Source organism: Eurosta solidaginis, chromosome 2 (assembly GCF_040869045.1).
Source record: "Eurosta solidaginis isolate ZX-2024a chromosome 2, ASM4086904v1, whole genome shotgun sequence".
Classification (NCBI taxonomy): domain Eukaryota; kingdom Metazoa; phylum Arthropoda; class Insecta; order Diptera; family Tephritidae; genus Eurosta; species Eurosta solidaginis.
Genome location: NC_090320.1, coordinates 130,273,706 through 130,288,902, shown reverse-complemented (window position 1 = coordinate 130,288,902; position 15,197 = coordinate 130,273,706). Strand labels below are relative to the sequence as shown.

The window sequence follows — 15,197 nt, the reverse complement described above, 5'->3', positions numbered from 1 at the left end:
ATATAGAACTAAGGCCCACACCCTCTTAAAATACTCATTAACACCTTTCACTTGATACGCATATCGTACAAACCAATTCTAGAGTCACCCCTGGTCCACCTTTATGGCGATATCTCGAAAAGGCGTCCACCTATAGAACATAGGCCCACTCCCTTTTAAAATTATGATTAACACATTTCATTTGATACCCATATTGTACAAACAAATTCTAGAGTCAGGCCTGGTCCACCTTAATGGCGATAACTCGAAAAGGCGTCCCACGCCCACTTTTTCGATATCGAAAATTACGAAAAATGAAAAAAATGCCATAATTATATACCAACTACGAAGAAAGGAATGAAACATGGTAGTTGTATTGGGCTATTGACGCAAAATATAACTTTAGAAAAAAACTTGGTAAAATGAGTGTGACACGTACCATATTAAGTAGAAGAAAATGAAAAAGTTTTTCAGGGCGAAATCAAAAGCCCTTGGAATCTTGGAAGGAATACTGTTCGTGGTATTACATATATAAATAAATTAGCGGTACCCGACCGATGACGATCTGGATCACCCTGGTCCACATTTTGGTCGATATCTCGAAAACGCCTTCACATATACAACTAAGGGCCACTCCCTTTTAGAACCCTCATTAATACCTTTAACTTGATACCCATATCGTACAAACACATTCTAGAGTCACCCCTGGCCGACGCTTATGGCGATGTCTAGAAAAGGCGTCCACATATAGAACTAAGGCCCACTCCCTTTTAAAATACTCATTAACACCTTTCATTTGATACCCATAACGTACAAAAAACTTCTAGAGTCACCCCTGGCCCACCTCTATGGCGATATCTCGAAAAGGCATCCACCTATAGAACTAAGGCCCACTCCCTTTTAAAATACTCATTAACACCTTTCATTTGATACCCATATCGTACAAACAAATTCTAGAGTCACCCCTGGTCCACCTTTATGGCGATATCTCGTACCCATATCGTACAAACACATTCTAGAGTCACCCCTGGTCCACGCTTATGGCGATATCTCGAAAAGGCGTCCACATATAGAACTAAGGCCCACTCCCTTTTAAAATACTCATTAACACCTTTCATTTGATACCCATATCGTACAAAAAACTTCTAGGGTCACCCCTGGTCCACCTTTACGGCGATATCTCGAAAAGGCGTCCACCTATAGAACTAAGGCCCACGCCCTTTTAAAATACTCATTAACACCTTTCACTTGATACCCATATCGTACAAACAAATTCTAGAGTCACCTCTGGTCCACCTTTATGGCGATATCTCGAAAAGGCGTCCACATATAGAACTAAGGCCCACACCATCTTAAAATACTAATTAACACCTTTCACTTGATACTCATATCGTACAAACCAATTCTGGAGTCACCTCTGGCCCACGCGTATGGCGATATCTAGAAAAGGCGTCCACATATAGAACTAAGGCCCACTCCCTTTTAAAATACTCATTAACACCTTTCATTTGATACCCATATCGTACAAAAAACTTCCAGAGTCACCCCTGGCCCACCTCTATGGCGATATCTCGAAAAGGCATCCACCTATAGAACTAAGGCCCACTCCCTTTTAAAATACTCATTAACACCTTTCATTTGATACCCATATCGTACAAACAAATTCTAGAGTCACCCCTGGTCCACCTTTACGGCGATATCTCGAAAAGGCGTCCACCTATAGAACTAAGGCCCACGCCCTTTTAAAATACTCATTAACACCTTTCACTTGATACCCATATCGTACAAACAAATTCTAGGGTCACCCCTAGTCCACCTTTACGGCGATATCTCGAAAAGGCGTCCACCTATAGAACTAAGGCCCACGCCCTTTTAAAATACTCATTAACACCTTTCACTTGATACCCATATCGTACAAACAAATTCTAGAGTCAGCTCTGGTCCACCTTTATGGCGATATCTCGAAAAGGCGTCCACATATAGAACTAAGGCCCACGCCATCTTAAAATACTAATTAAAACCTTTCACTTGATACTCTTATCGTACAAACCAATTCTGGAGTCACCTCTGGCCCACGCGTATGGCGATATCTAGAAAAGGCGTCCACATATAGAACTAAGGCCCACTCCCTTTTAAAATACTCATTAACACCTTTCATTTGATACCCATATCGTACAAAAAACTTCCAGAGTCACCCCTGGCCCACCTCTATGGCGATATCTCGAAAAGGCATCCACCTATAGAACTAAGGCCCACTCCCTTTTAAAATACTCGTTAACACCTTTCATTTGATACCCATATCGTACAAACAAATTCTAGAGTCACCCCTGGTCCACCTTTATGGCGATATCTCGAAAAGGCGTCCACCTATAGAATTAAGGCCCACGCCCTTTTAAAATACTCATTAACACCTTTCACTTGATACCCATATCGTACAAACAAATTCTAGAGTCACCCCTGGTCCACCTTTATGGCGATATCTCGAAAGGGCGTCCACCTATAGAACTAAGGCCCACGCCCTTTTAAAATACTCATTAACACCTTTCATTTGATACCCATATTGTACAAACGCATTCTAGAGTCGCCCCTGGTCCACGTTTATGGCGATATCCCGAAAAGGCGTCCACCCATAGAACTAAGGCCCACTCCCTTTTAAAACACTTATTAAAACTTATTGTACAAGCGCATTCTAGAGTCAACCCTGGTCCACTTTTATAACGATATTCCGAAAAGGCGTCCACCTATAGAACTAAGGCCCACTCCCTTTTAAAATACTCATTAACACCTTTCATTTGATACCCATATAGTACAAACAAATTCTAGAGTCACCTCTGGTCCACCTTTATGGCGATATCTCGAAAAGGCGTCCACATATAGAACTAAGGCCCACACCCTCTTAAAATACTCATTAACACCTTTACTTGATACTCATATCGTACAAACCAATTCTAGAGTCACCCCTGGTCCATCTTTATGGCGATATCTCGAAAAGGCGTCCATCTATAGAACTTAGGCCCACGCCCTTTTAAAATACTCATTAATACCTTTCATTTGATACCCATATCGTACAAAACAAATTCTAGAGTCACCCCTGGTCCACGTTTATGGCGATATCCCGAAAAGGCGTCCACCCATAGAGCTAAGGCCCACTCCTTTTAAAACACTTATTAACACCTTTCGTTTGATACCCATATTGTACAAGCGCATTCTAGAGTCAACCCTGGTCCACTTTTATAACGATATTCCGAAAAGGCGTCCACCTATAGAACTAAGGCCCACTCCCTTTTAAAATACTCATTAACACCTTTCATTTGATACCCATATAGTACAAACAAATTCTAGAGTCACCTTTGGTCCACCTTTGTGGCGATATCTCGAAAAGGCCTCCACATATAGAGCTAAGGCCCACGCCCTCTTAAAATACTAATTAACACCTTTCACTTGATACTCATATTGTACAAACCAATTCTGGAGTCACCCGTGGTCCATCTTTATGGCGATATCTCGAAAAGGCGTCCATCTATAGAACTTAGGCCCACGCCCTTTTAAAATACTCATTAATACCTTTCATTTGATACCCATATCGTACAAAACAAATTCTAGAGTCACCTCTGGTCCACCTTTATGGCGATATCTCGAAAAGGCGTCCACATATAGAACTAAGGCCCACAACCTCTTAAAATACTCATTAACACCTTTCACTTGATACTCATATCGTACAAACCAATTCTAGAGTCACCCCTGGTCCACCTTTATGGCGATATCTCGAAAAGGCGTCCACCTATAGAACTTAGGCCCACTCCCTTTTAAAATTATTATTAACACATTTCATTTGATACCCATATTGTACAAACAAATTCTAGAGTCAGACCTGGTCCACCTTATGGCGATATCTTGAAAAGGCGTCCACCTATAGAACTTAGGCTCACTCCCTTTTAAAATTATTATTAACACATTTCATTTGATACCCATATTGTACAAACAAATTCTAGAGTCAGGCCTGGTCCACCTTTATGGCGATATCCCTTAATGGCGTCCATCTATAGAACTATGGCCCACTTCCTCTTAAAATACTCTTTAATACCTTCCATTTGATACACATGTCATACAAACACATTCCAGGGTTACCCTAGGTTCTGTTTACAACATGGTGATTTTCCCTTACTTTGTTTCCACAGCTGTCAACTGAGCATGTAATGTTCGGTTACACCCGAACTTAGCCTTCCTTACTTGTTAATCATATGTTTTTCGGAGCATCCTAATACGACTAAATCGTCCCTGTATAAAAATGCTTGCGATGGTTTTAGACCTGCGAATGCTAACGTCATCATCCTCTGGAATGAGTTTGGAGCTACTTTGAGGCCATAAGGCAATCTTTTGAAACGATAAGTACCGTTATCCTCTATATCCCTTGACTCTGAGCTGAGTTCTATTTAGTGAAATACTGACATTAAATCTAGGCATGAGAAATATTTCGCTGTTCCTATATCCGCTGATCCAGAATATCATCTATTCTAGGCAAAGGGAATTTATCAGCTGTTAATTTTTTATTTATTTGCCTGAATTCAACAACTAATCTCCACCTTTTTTCTTGTTTACCTGGAAGGGATTTTTTAGGTGCCAATAAAATAGGGCTGTTATATTCTGAAGTTAATGCGCCACAATATCATCTTGAATAAATTTGTTTACTTGTTTGTTTATCTCACTCTTATGTGCTTGAGGTAGTCTTATCTTTCGTATACAACTTTTGTTTGTAAAAATTGTTGGTCGTGATTGGTTCTGTTTCTAATGAAAATATATCAACGAATTCTGAGCATAATGTGTTGAGTGATTTAGTAACGAATGGCGGAAAATTTTTATTCAATCTTTCTAATTTTTCTTTATTATTAGCTTTATTGTGAGGTGTATTTTCAATTATTACATACAAGCCAACCTAATATAAACACACGCAAGTCATTTTCTGTCAAAAATGTCTCATGCACATACAACTTGTATGAAAGCAACCCAAATTGAATTTGCTGCGTGAAAACCTAACTCGATTTCCAATTTTGGTTCTGCGTGACATTTAGATTTGGCGTTTGCGCACATGCTTCACATTGTCGCAACGCATGCTTATTTGGGTTAGCGCAAAAAACGCCGGTTGTTTGCGTGCGCTAAAAAAAACGCAATGCGGTTTTATTAGGTTCATGCTATAGTCCTCTAAATTTTCTGTTTTGATGTCATAATCTCGAATGCTTGCATATTTATCTGTTGTATTTATTATTCTTACTAAAGCTTTCTTTGAGTTTACTATCGTGTTGGCTACAAAAATGCCATCAGTCAATTCTTGATGAGGTGTTAATAGTTCATTATTGTTACTGTTGATATGAACCTGCCTAATTACTTCGGATCTTGCGGGTATTGTCATGCTATTGATTGTTGGTTTATTCGTCATTTGTATAACTATATCTTCTAATCGTATGGTCATAGTATTAGGCTGTTCCCATTTTAATTATAATCTAAAATGCAATTATACTTTTTAATGAAATCGAGTCCCAAAATTCCATCACATGGGATTGGGAAATTGTTTTCTACTATGTGAAATTTGTGTCCTATTAAAAGACCATCATCTGTTAGGTCGGCTTTTACTGTTCCAAGTGTGGTTGTTAAGCCTCGACCAATACATTTTAAATCTGTGATCTGTGAGTTATTTATTGTGACATTATTGTCAATTTGACTCTTCTTTATAATTGAGATATCCGCTCCTGTATCTATCAGAAACGTTGAAGTTGAGTTATTTAGAGTAGTATTGGAATATATGTAGCTGTTCAGATGCAATTTGAATGTACATACTTTATTACCATTGGAGTTTACTGTTGGAGTGGAGTTTGCTGGTTTTCCTGTTGGTTTATATTACGGAGATTTCGCGTGTTACTCTGATTAGATGATCTTGACTGACCTCCAAAATTACGTCTTGGGAAATTATTATTTTATCTATTGTTATTATTTAAAACATGTTCAATTGTTTCCTGAAGATGATCTCAGAATGAGATCGAAATATCGACCAAATAAAATTAGAAATACAAACTTTTAAACTGTGTTTCAATTTTTTAAACTGCCTCGAGCTCATCAAAATTTAATAAAATATTGCTATTATTATTATACTGGTTAGAGTTATTATAATATCTTCGGATTTGCTTACCTCGGTAATTATTATTTTGGTAGGTTCTTCGGAAGTTACCCCGGTAATTGCCTTGTCAGCGCGTCAGACGTAACACTGTATTTGAGTTACCCGTGACTTCTGTACAGCTATTCGTAGATTTTGAAATAGCCTCGTTCATAGATATGAACGTTTCTGCTTGCATTATCAATTTAACTCTTTCGTTAACCGAGTTCTTACACATAGCCTTTACAGCTGATTGTGTATCATATTTGGTTGCCAAATCAGGTTCAAGACTATCAGATATGTAAGGACCCTCCAACGATTTGGTCAATTTTTCGATTTCTGCAGTGTACTGGTTAGCTGTTTTACTGCAATGTTTGACGTTTAAGAGTTTTGCTGTCAAAACCTCTACAGATTCACCTTTAATTGCTGAACTCAACTTTTGCTTTATTCCTAGTATCGAATTTTGAGTGCTCAAAAGGTTTCTAGCTGTTCCCTTCCGCTTAGTTTTTATCATGGGGACTGCTATAGTCTCATGAGTATCCTTAATTTTTTCTAGGATATCTAGTGCGTCTAAGAAACCATGCAAGTTTTCAGGCTTACCATCAAACTTAGGCAGAATGGACGAAGCCGTTTTCAAAAAATCTACTGTTTTTTGTGCCATTTTGATTTTCTTGTTTGGCAGTTTGGTGTCTGTTTTAAAATTTCTTTTTGTTCCCCTTTTTGTTCTTCTTCTGGTTCCTCTTCTAAATCGGAGGCTGACTCCAGCAGGAATGTTCTAAAGTCAATTTCTTTCTCGTTTGTACTATGAATTCTATATCATATCTTGCCAGTGAGAACACCAATTTGTCTCTAACGCTAGTAAAAATTTGATATGCTTGGGCTTTTCGATTGCCGTCTAGTTTACCATTTAACTGTTGTATCGTTTTTTCTATTTTATGAAATGCTTCAACTATTATTTTGAGATGCTTTACTACTGTTTCTGCCTTTACTTTTTGTATTTTTATTAATACATTTGTAAGATTTTTCCCCTATCGTTTTTCTTCTATGAGTAGTTTAACGATATCTTCCCATTTGCCCATTGGGGATGGTAGATAAAAAAAGTTTGTTAAACCTTATCTAAACCGCCTGCACGGCTGGCATATCGCTTTTTTAGGAATTTGTTATGGGTTGAATAGAGCTTCAGAAACAAATTAAAGCAACTAACTATACAGATGATTAGAAGCATGACCTTAATGGTATCTAGTGCCTCACTATGGTCTACTACTTGGACTGAGTTTACAACGTTCGCCGTTGGTTTTTCTATTTTTTGATTCTTGGCCTCCCATCGTAAAAAATATGAAGAGAAACAAATTTTTTTTGCTTTTTTTTTCTTTTATTTTATATTTATTTTTATTTTTTTTCAATATTTTAATCTGTTCTTCCCATAAATTTGACTTCCCACCTATATGACTCTTCAGCTGCTGTTGCGTGTGGGTTTCTAACATTCCATATTGTTGGTTCCCCATGCATCTCAATAAGTTTCCAATGACTTTTCAACCAAATTAGATTTTTTTCCTCATCTACAATTTTAATTTCATTTTTAAGGTCCTCAAGTGGGCCTCTTACATAAGTTTTAATTTTCCTTGGTCTTTCCATAATTTTAAATCAATAGTTTTACAAAATTGTATTTTATTTTATATTTTTCTTTTTTCAACGCCCTAATGTTTACATTGCTGGATTCGATTTTTTATTTTTATAATTATTATTCCTTAATCCCTTAATTTCTTGTTTTAGTTGAATTTTTTTTCTGCCTGATTAGTGCTTAAATTTATTTTTTTTATAGATCTTGGCTATTGTTTTTCGAATGCCAAATTGCTTTCCTCCTCCTTTTCTTTTCAATTTGACCGGCTTTTGAAATTTAGGTTCCTCAATTTTTTGAATCCTATTTCTCTTTTTGTACTCCTCGATTGTTATTGGCTTCGGGCCTTGCTTGGGTTTCTCAGGTGTTTCGTTTTCACCTTCTTGTAAATTTAAATTTAGTTTAACTAATTTGTCGAAAATTTGGTCAAATTGGCTTTGATTTTGTATGTCCACAATTCTCAATAATTAGTAGCAAAAAGTTTTTACAGCAGAAATTTAAAGTTATGCTTGTCAATAGGCAGCCGTTAGGTTGCCCGAATATTTTCCTGCTTAAAAATAATTTTTAAATTGTCAAAATTAAGCTAATATACGTATTATAGTTATAATTATTAGCTGCTAGTCCTGAAAGTTTCACGATTTGGGTGTCATCCTTGCGCAGGGTCCATGCTGATCTTCTCTGTATCGTTCCAATGTATGTTTTGTTGAGGTCTTCAAATTGCCGCAATTTTTACTGTTGGTGCCCGAATTTCATTATCATTTCTCTTCTTTTTTTTCTTTTTCAAGGCTTAGGCTGTAATCAGCCAGTAAAAACCTTACCAATGAATTAGGCTGAATAATCAGCCAGTAGAATCATAGGCAGGATCGCCATATAACAGATTAAAACGAAGTAATTGTTTTGTCAGTTTTTAACATCAATGAGCTAATGCATTTTATTCAAATATTGTCAGCTTATTTATACTAAATTATTCTAAACATTGGCGGCCACCGTGGTGTGATGGGTAGCGTGCTCCGCCTATCACACCGTATGCCCTGGGTTCAACTCCCGGGCAAAGCAACATCAAAATTTTAGAAATAAGATTTTTCAATTAGAAGAAAATTTTTCTAAGCGGGGTCGCCCCTCGGCAGTGTTTGGCAAGCACTCCGGGTGTATTTCTGCCATGAAAAGCTCTCAGTGAAAACTCATCTGCTTTGCAGATGCCGTTCGGAGTCGGCATAAAACATGTAGGTCCCGTCCGGCCAATTTGTAGGGAAAATCAAGAGGAGCACGACGCAAATTGGAAGAGAAGCTCGGCCTTAGATCTCTTCGGAGGTTATCGCGCCTTACATTTATTTTTTTTTTTTTTTATTCTAAACATATTCTTACAACCATATTTACTTTAAGCATACATACTTACATGCATATTTACCTTCAGCATACATACTTACATACCTGCATACAACTCGATACAAAATGTGTACCTACACACCTGTGTTGAGTTGTGACTTCTGTGGGAAATGCAACGTTCGCAAATTTTCTGGAATGCAAATTTGGTTTGGTTGTGTGTTGTACATACACCTGTATTAAATCGTGTGAATGGCTATGTCAGCAACAATTATCAGATGCACTTTTATGTTTTGATGAACATTTGGACTATTTTTGTTACGGCGTAGCATATTAGCTGATTTAAATATTTGGCATTAAATTTTTGGCTATTTACACTACACTATCTCCTTATGGTTCGCCCCTGTTGAAACAGCCAGTTTCCTTGGGCACCCGTTAGAGCACTTTGATGACAATTTGTGAGTGGTCGTGCCCATTGAATGGGGCGAAGCACTGTTAAGACAACAACAACCGATGTCATTCATTTAAAGACAAATATTCTGTGAGCCAGCCATTAGCATGGCTTCCATAAAATGTATATCACTACCACTGCGTCAAACGCGATTAACACAGATATATTGCGAACTTAACCAACCAAAACTCCATAATGGGACGGTGCTCGTGACACTTGACCTGTCAAAAGCTTTTGACATAGTCAACCACCGCGAAATATTCCAAGAGGAATAAGGAAACATCTCACTACCATGAGATATGCCACATTCCAACTCAGCCGGTTCATCCAGATTAACATAAGGGGGTCCTAATGCTAATCCACGCTAAGTCGGGAAGTAGCATCGCGAGATCGCGCCAGGAAAATGCTGTTATCAATAAACTTTTGCTTAAACTAACTAGTATATCAGTTGGTATAATATTGATGTCTATAATAACTATTGTGCCATCTGGTATAATTGTGGCATGAGGCTGACTAGTGTATCAATTGGTATGAACCTGGTGCATATACTGACATGTATGTCATTTGGTACGATTCTTGTGAGTATAATGACTAGTTTTTAAACAGGTATGATGCTGATGCTGACACTGGCAATTGATATTTCGTAGGATATCGCCATGTTTAAAATACCAGTTGCTAACCCTAAGTCTTTTTGGCGATACGTAAACTCAAAAAAGGCTCGCTCAAATATTCCATCGGACGGGTTCTACAATGAGACTAGGGCAGGTTCGTCTTTCGAAGCCTCTAATCTATTTGGGGAATTCTTCAAATTGAACTTTGATAACCTTAATTTAGGTTAGGTTAAACTGGCTGGTCAATAAAAACCTCACATAGACTGAATGTGTCCATAGTGTTACCAGAATTTGTTTGACGACCAAACGGAAGAACCCCAATCAGGTGGCAGGACATATGTTGTAGAATAACTCCGTCCTCTTAGCAAATAATAGCAGTTTTCTAGGACCCAGCGTAATTGCTGCATCAAGATCTGGAAACTCTGCCGCCCCTAATAGCTGGGGCCTTGACCTGGCGAGCGCAGGACATGAACATAGAACGTGCTCAAGCGTTTCTTCCTGCAGCTCACACTTCCTACACTTGCTGTTACTGACGAGGCCTAACTTATAAGCATGTGACGCCAGAAGGCAGTGTCCAGTCAGTATGCCCATCGTGAGCCTTAGGTCTTCTCTCTTCAGAGATATGAGCCACTTTGTGAGTCTAATATCGTAGGTTTTGAACATGATCTTTGCAGCCTCGCGCTATTGTCCACGCCTTTCCAGCTTGATGGATCATATGCAACTCCTGTCTCCTTTTGATTTCTCCCAAACGGATTGGGATGTTGTTAAGTAACCTTGAGATTTTGTAAAGATCTCAAATATAAGGCAGTCTAAATTGCCATATACCATTACCGCTGGCCAAAAAACAATGTCCCCAATGAGAAGCTATTGCGTTCTCAAATCTTAAACAAATGCCCCTTACCGGTGGTGGGGGGAAGCAGTTTGTATTAAAATAAGAAGTGCTTGACTTGAGAGTTCAAAGAATTCTGATTTATTTACAAAATTATCTTACTTTATATACGCTTTTCTTATCCTAGCTTTCTTATAATTTGTTGTTGTATACATAAATATTTACAGAGTTTAATTTTGCTACATGTGCGTGTGTGTGAATGTCTTATCTTTAGCTATATTTATTTACATATATTTGTTTTGTTGATATGAGCGACCTCATATGCATTATCTTATCTTTGTTTGTGTAGGTCGTTCATATTTACAGAGGTTCATTTGCTACATATCTATATACATGTGTTTGTGTGTGATTGTCGTATCTTTGTTTGAATAGGTCGCTCAATCGCTAAAATATCTACTAGTGGACTGTATTTAAGAATCTGTTAATTACTATTATCTTGTAAATGAGAAAAAATGTTCAAGGTTGCTTGAACAGACGTCTATCGTCGACTCAGCGGGTGTTGCACCCTTCCTTTATGACAGGGAACCCTGTAAAGATGTGTAGTCCGGCCTCAGCCAAGTTTTTCCAATACTTCTTTGCATTCCAGAACACTTCTTGATGAAGTACTATGTGAGATTATTGCCTTAATCGCAGCCTGACTATCAATATATAAATTGACGCGACTGGAGCTTCAGTACGCTTCCTCCAGAATTTCTGTTGCTTTCTTCACTGCTATAATTTCCGCTTGAAAAACGCTGCAGTAATCCGGCAGCCTGTAGGATCTACTTATTTCTGGGTCGACACAGTAAACAGCAGACCCAACCCCCTCCATTAATTTGGAACCATCCGTATATACGTGTATAGCATGCTCTACCATTTCTGCACCCCGGCACCAACCCTCCGGCTCAATTGTGGCCAGAATATCTTCTTCGAAGCTCAGGCACCGGACCATATATTCCGTTTGCCCCATTATTTTGATCATAATACTGATCAGCTCCTCTTCTAAGGATCTCCACCTTTCGGTGGACATCTGCCCATTGGGGACGCTACAGTCTATTAGTAGAGTCAGGGACTGCTTCGAAACTTCGCTCATCTTCTTCTCAGTGAAAACCGGAATCTCAGGGTTAGCTCCCTTTAGTATGATCAAGTAAGCTGGAGTCTGATTGTTATCTCCCTTTAGCTTACTAACACCTGTGTCTTTGCTTCTCAAGCCATTATTGCCTTCCTCTTCCTGTATTACAGTTTTGAGGTACATGGCTCTCCAGTACTTATATTTCCCTCTTCGATCCGCTTTGCAGATTTTGAGGTTCGGTTCCTGTCATTCCGGCTAATTCGCCTCCTGGTTCTTGTACTGGGGCGTTTACCCTCCCCCTTCTGCCTCTTAAAAGCAGGCTTGTCCGGTTCAGCCGATCGCTGCCTCTTGCCTCTAGGGGCTTCTTCCTCTTCGATGCGGTTGCAAAATTGAGGGTTGTTCGCAGCAAAGCTGTCGTCTGTGAATTTGTAACGACAGTCTTTCATCATAACCACTGGTTCGAATGAATGGCAGCATGTATCTATCTGTGACTACGAGTGATATGTCTAGGTTCGTGTGTTGGCCGCAATGATGCAATGACTGTCTCAACAGCACAATGGCAACATTGTGTCTGGAGTAGATACAATGTTGCTGACGGCATAGCAACATTGCTGTCAAGACACCAACTAAATGTATCTGTGTAGGCGTTAGTTTGCTTAAGCGTTTAAGTGTATGAATGTATGAGTGTGTGGATGGGTAAATGAAAATACGGGAAAGCTGAAAGATAGTTTTGTACGTATAAAAAAAATAAAAAATGTAAGGCGCGATAACCTCCGAAGAGATCTAAGGCCGAGCTTCTCTTCCAATTTGCGTCGTGCTCCTCTTGATTTTCCCTACAAATTGGCTGGACCTACATGTTTTATGCCGACTCCGAACGGCATCTGCAAGGCAGATGAGTTTTCACTGAGAGCTTTTCATGGCAGAAATACACTCGGAGCGCTTGCCAGTCACTGTCGAGGGGCGACCCCGCTTAGAAAAACTTTCTTCTAATTGAAAACCCTTATTTCTAAAATTTTGATGTTGCTTTGCCCGGGAGTAGAACCCAGGGCATATGGTGTGATAGGCAGAGCACGCTACCATCACACCACGGTGGCCGTATAGGTAAACAATTTTCCGTTCTAAGTAACGTTCTCTGCCACGGCGGTAGCTATAAAAGGGCACAACGTTAGGCAACGGACAAAGTATTATTTTATCAGTGCCCAGTGTGAGTGAGTGCAGTTTGCTTAAAAGATTGTGCCCCGAAAATAATTTGAAATCACAAGTTTGAAGTGCGCGGCTTAAAGCGAAAAGAAAAGAAACTAAAAAAAAGGATTTGTTGTGCGCGAATAAAAGCGAAGTAAAAAGTTGTGCGCGCCGAAAAGTTGTTCACGAAAACGTGTAGAAAAAAACAGGGGCGCAGAAACGAATAAGGCCAGGAATATCCGGCCAACCAACGAGCGGTTCCCAAACCGGACAGCAGCAGAAGTTTTAAGTAAGTATAATGGTTTTCCTTGCCCATGAATTTTTTATCTCCCTCCAACTTCGCATGCCCCTGGGAAGCTGGCCTTCATATAGCCAATTTTCTAAGCAAGCCCAAAGCAAATTTGCATGCATATATGCACGCCTTCACACAGACATATGTATGTCGGTGTGTATATTAATCATGCAGACAAAAAAAAATAAAAAAATAGTTATAGCATGACCAGTCTTTCCACACTAAGAATTCTTGAAGAATAATATTTTTTTTGTATATTAACAGGGCACTCCCTTTTGAAAAGAACCCGCTGGGCACAGATTGAAAATTACGGCCAAATTGGCGACATACCGCCCAACAACAATTACATCACCTTCTAATCCGACGGCACACCGCATCTACAACAACACAGCATATTTTTCTACTGGGGATTCCAATTCCCACCTGCGGCCACATATTTTGTCATTGGCAATATATTGCCACCACAACAACAACTACAACAACACCACTCATTTGGTCTCTTAGACGGCGCACAACACATACAACAACCACATATTTTTTTTTCATCGGCGGCACAAGGCCAAAAACATCAACAATAGCTACGCATATTCACTGCTGGCAACCGCAACTTCCACCTGCGACGCAAGCATAATACATAATAAATAACACCTTTTTTATATATACATCGCCACAACAACGACAACCACCACAGCACCATCTGCAACAACAAAAGAAGCCTAAAAGTGGTATTGACGGCGGTCACGCCCAACAACGAAGAGACACCACTTCCCACTTGCGGCAACAACGGCATCAACATTTTTTACACGCTTTTTGTGTGATGGCGAGATCAGCCATCTAAGGCCAACAACGACAATCAAAGAAACAAATAATTGAATTTTTTATATTATTATGTTTACGGATATATTTTTTTTGGGATTTTGCATGTGTTTATATACATATATATTTTGTTACTAGCCGATATTAAAGTAAAAAGGGGGTTTAAAGGGCGGGGTCCCCTTCGGTTTGTCACATTTGTTATGTTGTTAGATTTTTTCTAGAACCAGTTTCTTTTTGTTCATTTAGTTTTGGTTTTTAACTTTTTTTCTGTCTTTTGACGTTTGTATATGAATTCATTCTTTTCATATCGGGAATTAATTATTTGTTTTCTCTTTTTTATCCCCTGGCAGTCTCCGTCACTTTTCAAGGAAGACCTCCTCACTTTCGAATTCCAATACTTTTTCAAACCTTTTGTGGTGCTTTTTTTTTGTTTTAGAAAATGTCGCTATTTGAAGTAATTATTCAAATTAACTCACCTGTTTTCTTTGGGCTCTAAGCTCCGGTATTTAGCCTAAGAGAATGCTTCTAAACACCCTCATTAATTCTTTAATAATTTTATTTTTATCTCCTCACGGCCACAAGTTATTATTTACTATCTACACTGAAAGAAAAAGACTGGTAAAATCAACCGAAATACGGGTCAATTCAGCCGAAGTTTCTGTCAATTTTTATCCATCGCAGCAAGATGTTGAATTAACGGCGCACAAATCATTGATTCGTAATTTACCGTTTTAGTAGTCAAATGAACAAAAAAGTTATTGCGACAGCTTGGTACGAAAGTACCTATGTTGCGGCATTTGCAAGGCAGATGAGTTTTCACTGAGGTCTTTTCATGGCAGA

The 15,197-nt window shown here is 38.8% G+C and overlaps 1 protein-coding gene and 1 pseudogene across 6 annotated transcripts in view; one reads left to right on the top strand and one right to left on the bottom strand.

The window, feature by feature from the left end:
• Ca-beta (Ca2+-channel-protein-beta-subunit) overlaps nucleotides 1-15,197 on the top strand; it is a 1,568,477-nt gene that overhangs the window by 1,183,906 nt on the left and 369,374 nt on the right. The window lies entirely within an intron of this gene.
• Nucleotides 8,359-8,458, bottom strand: LOC137242959 (U6 spliceosomal RNA; annotated as a pseudogene).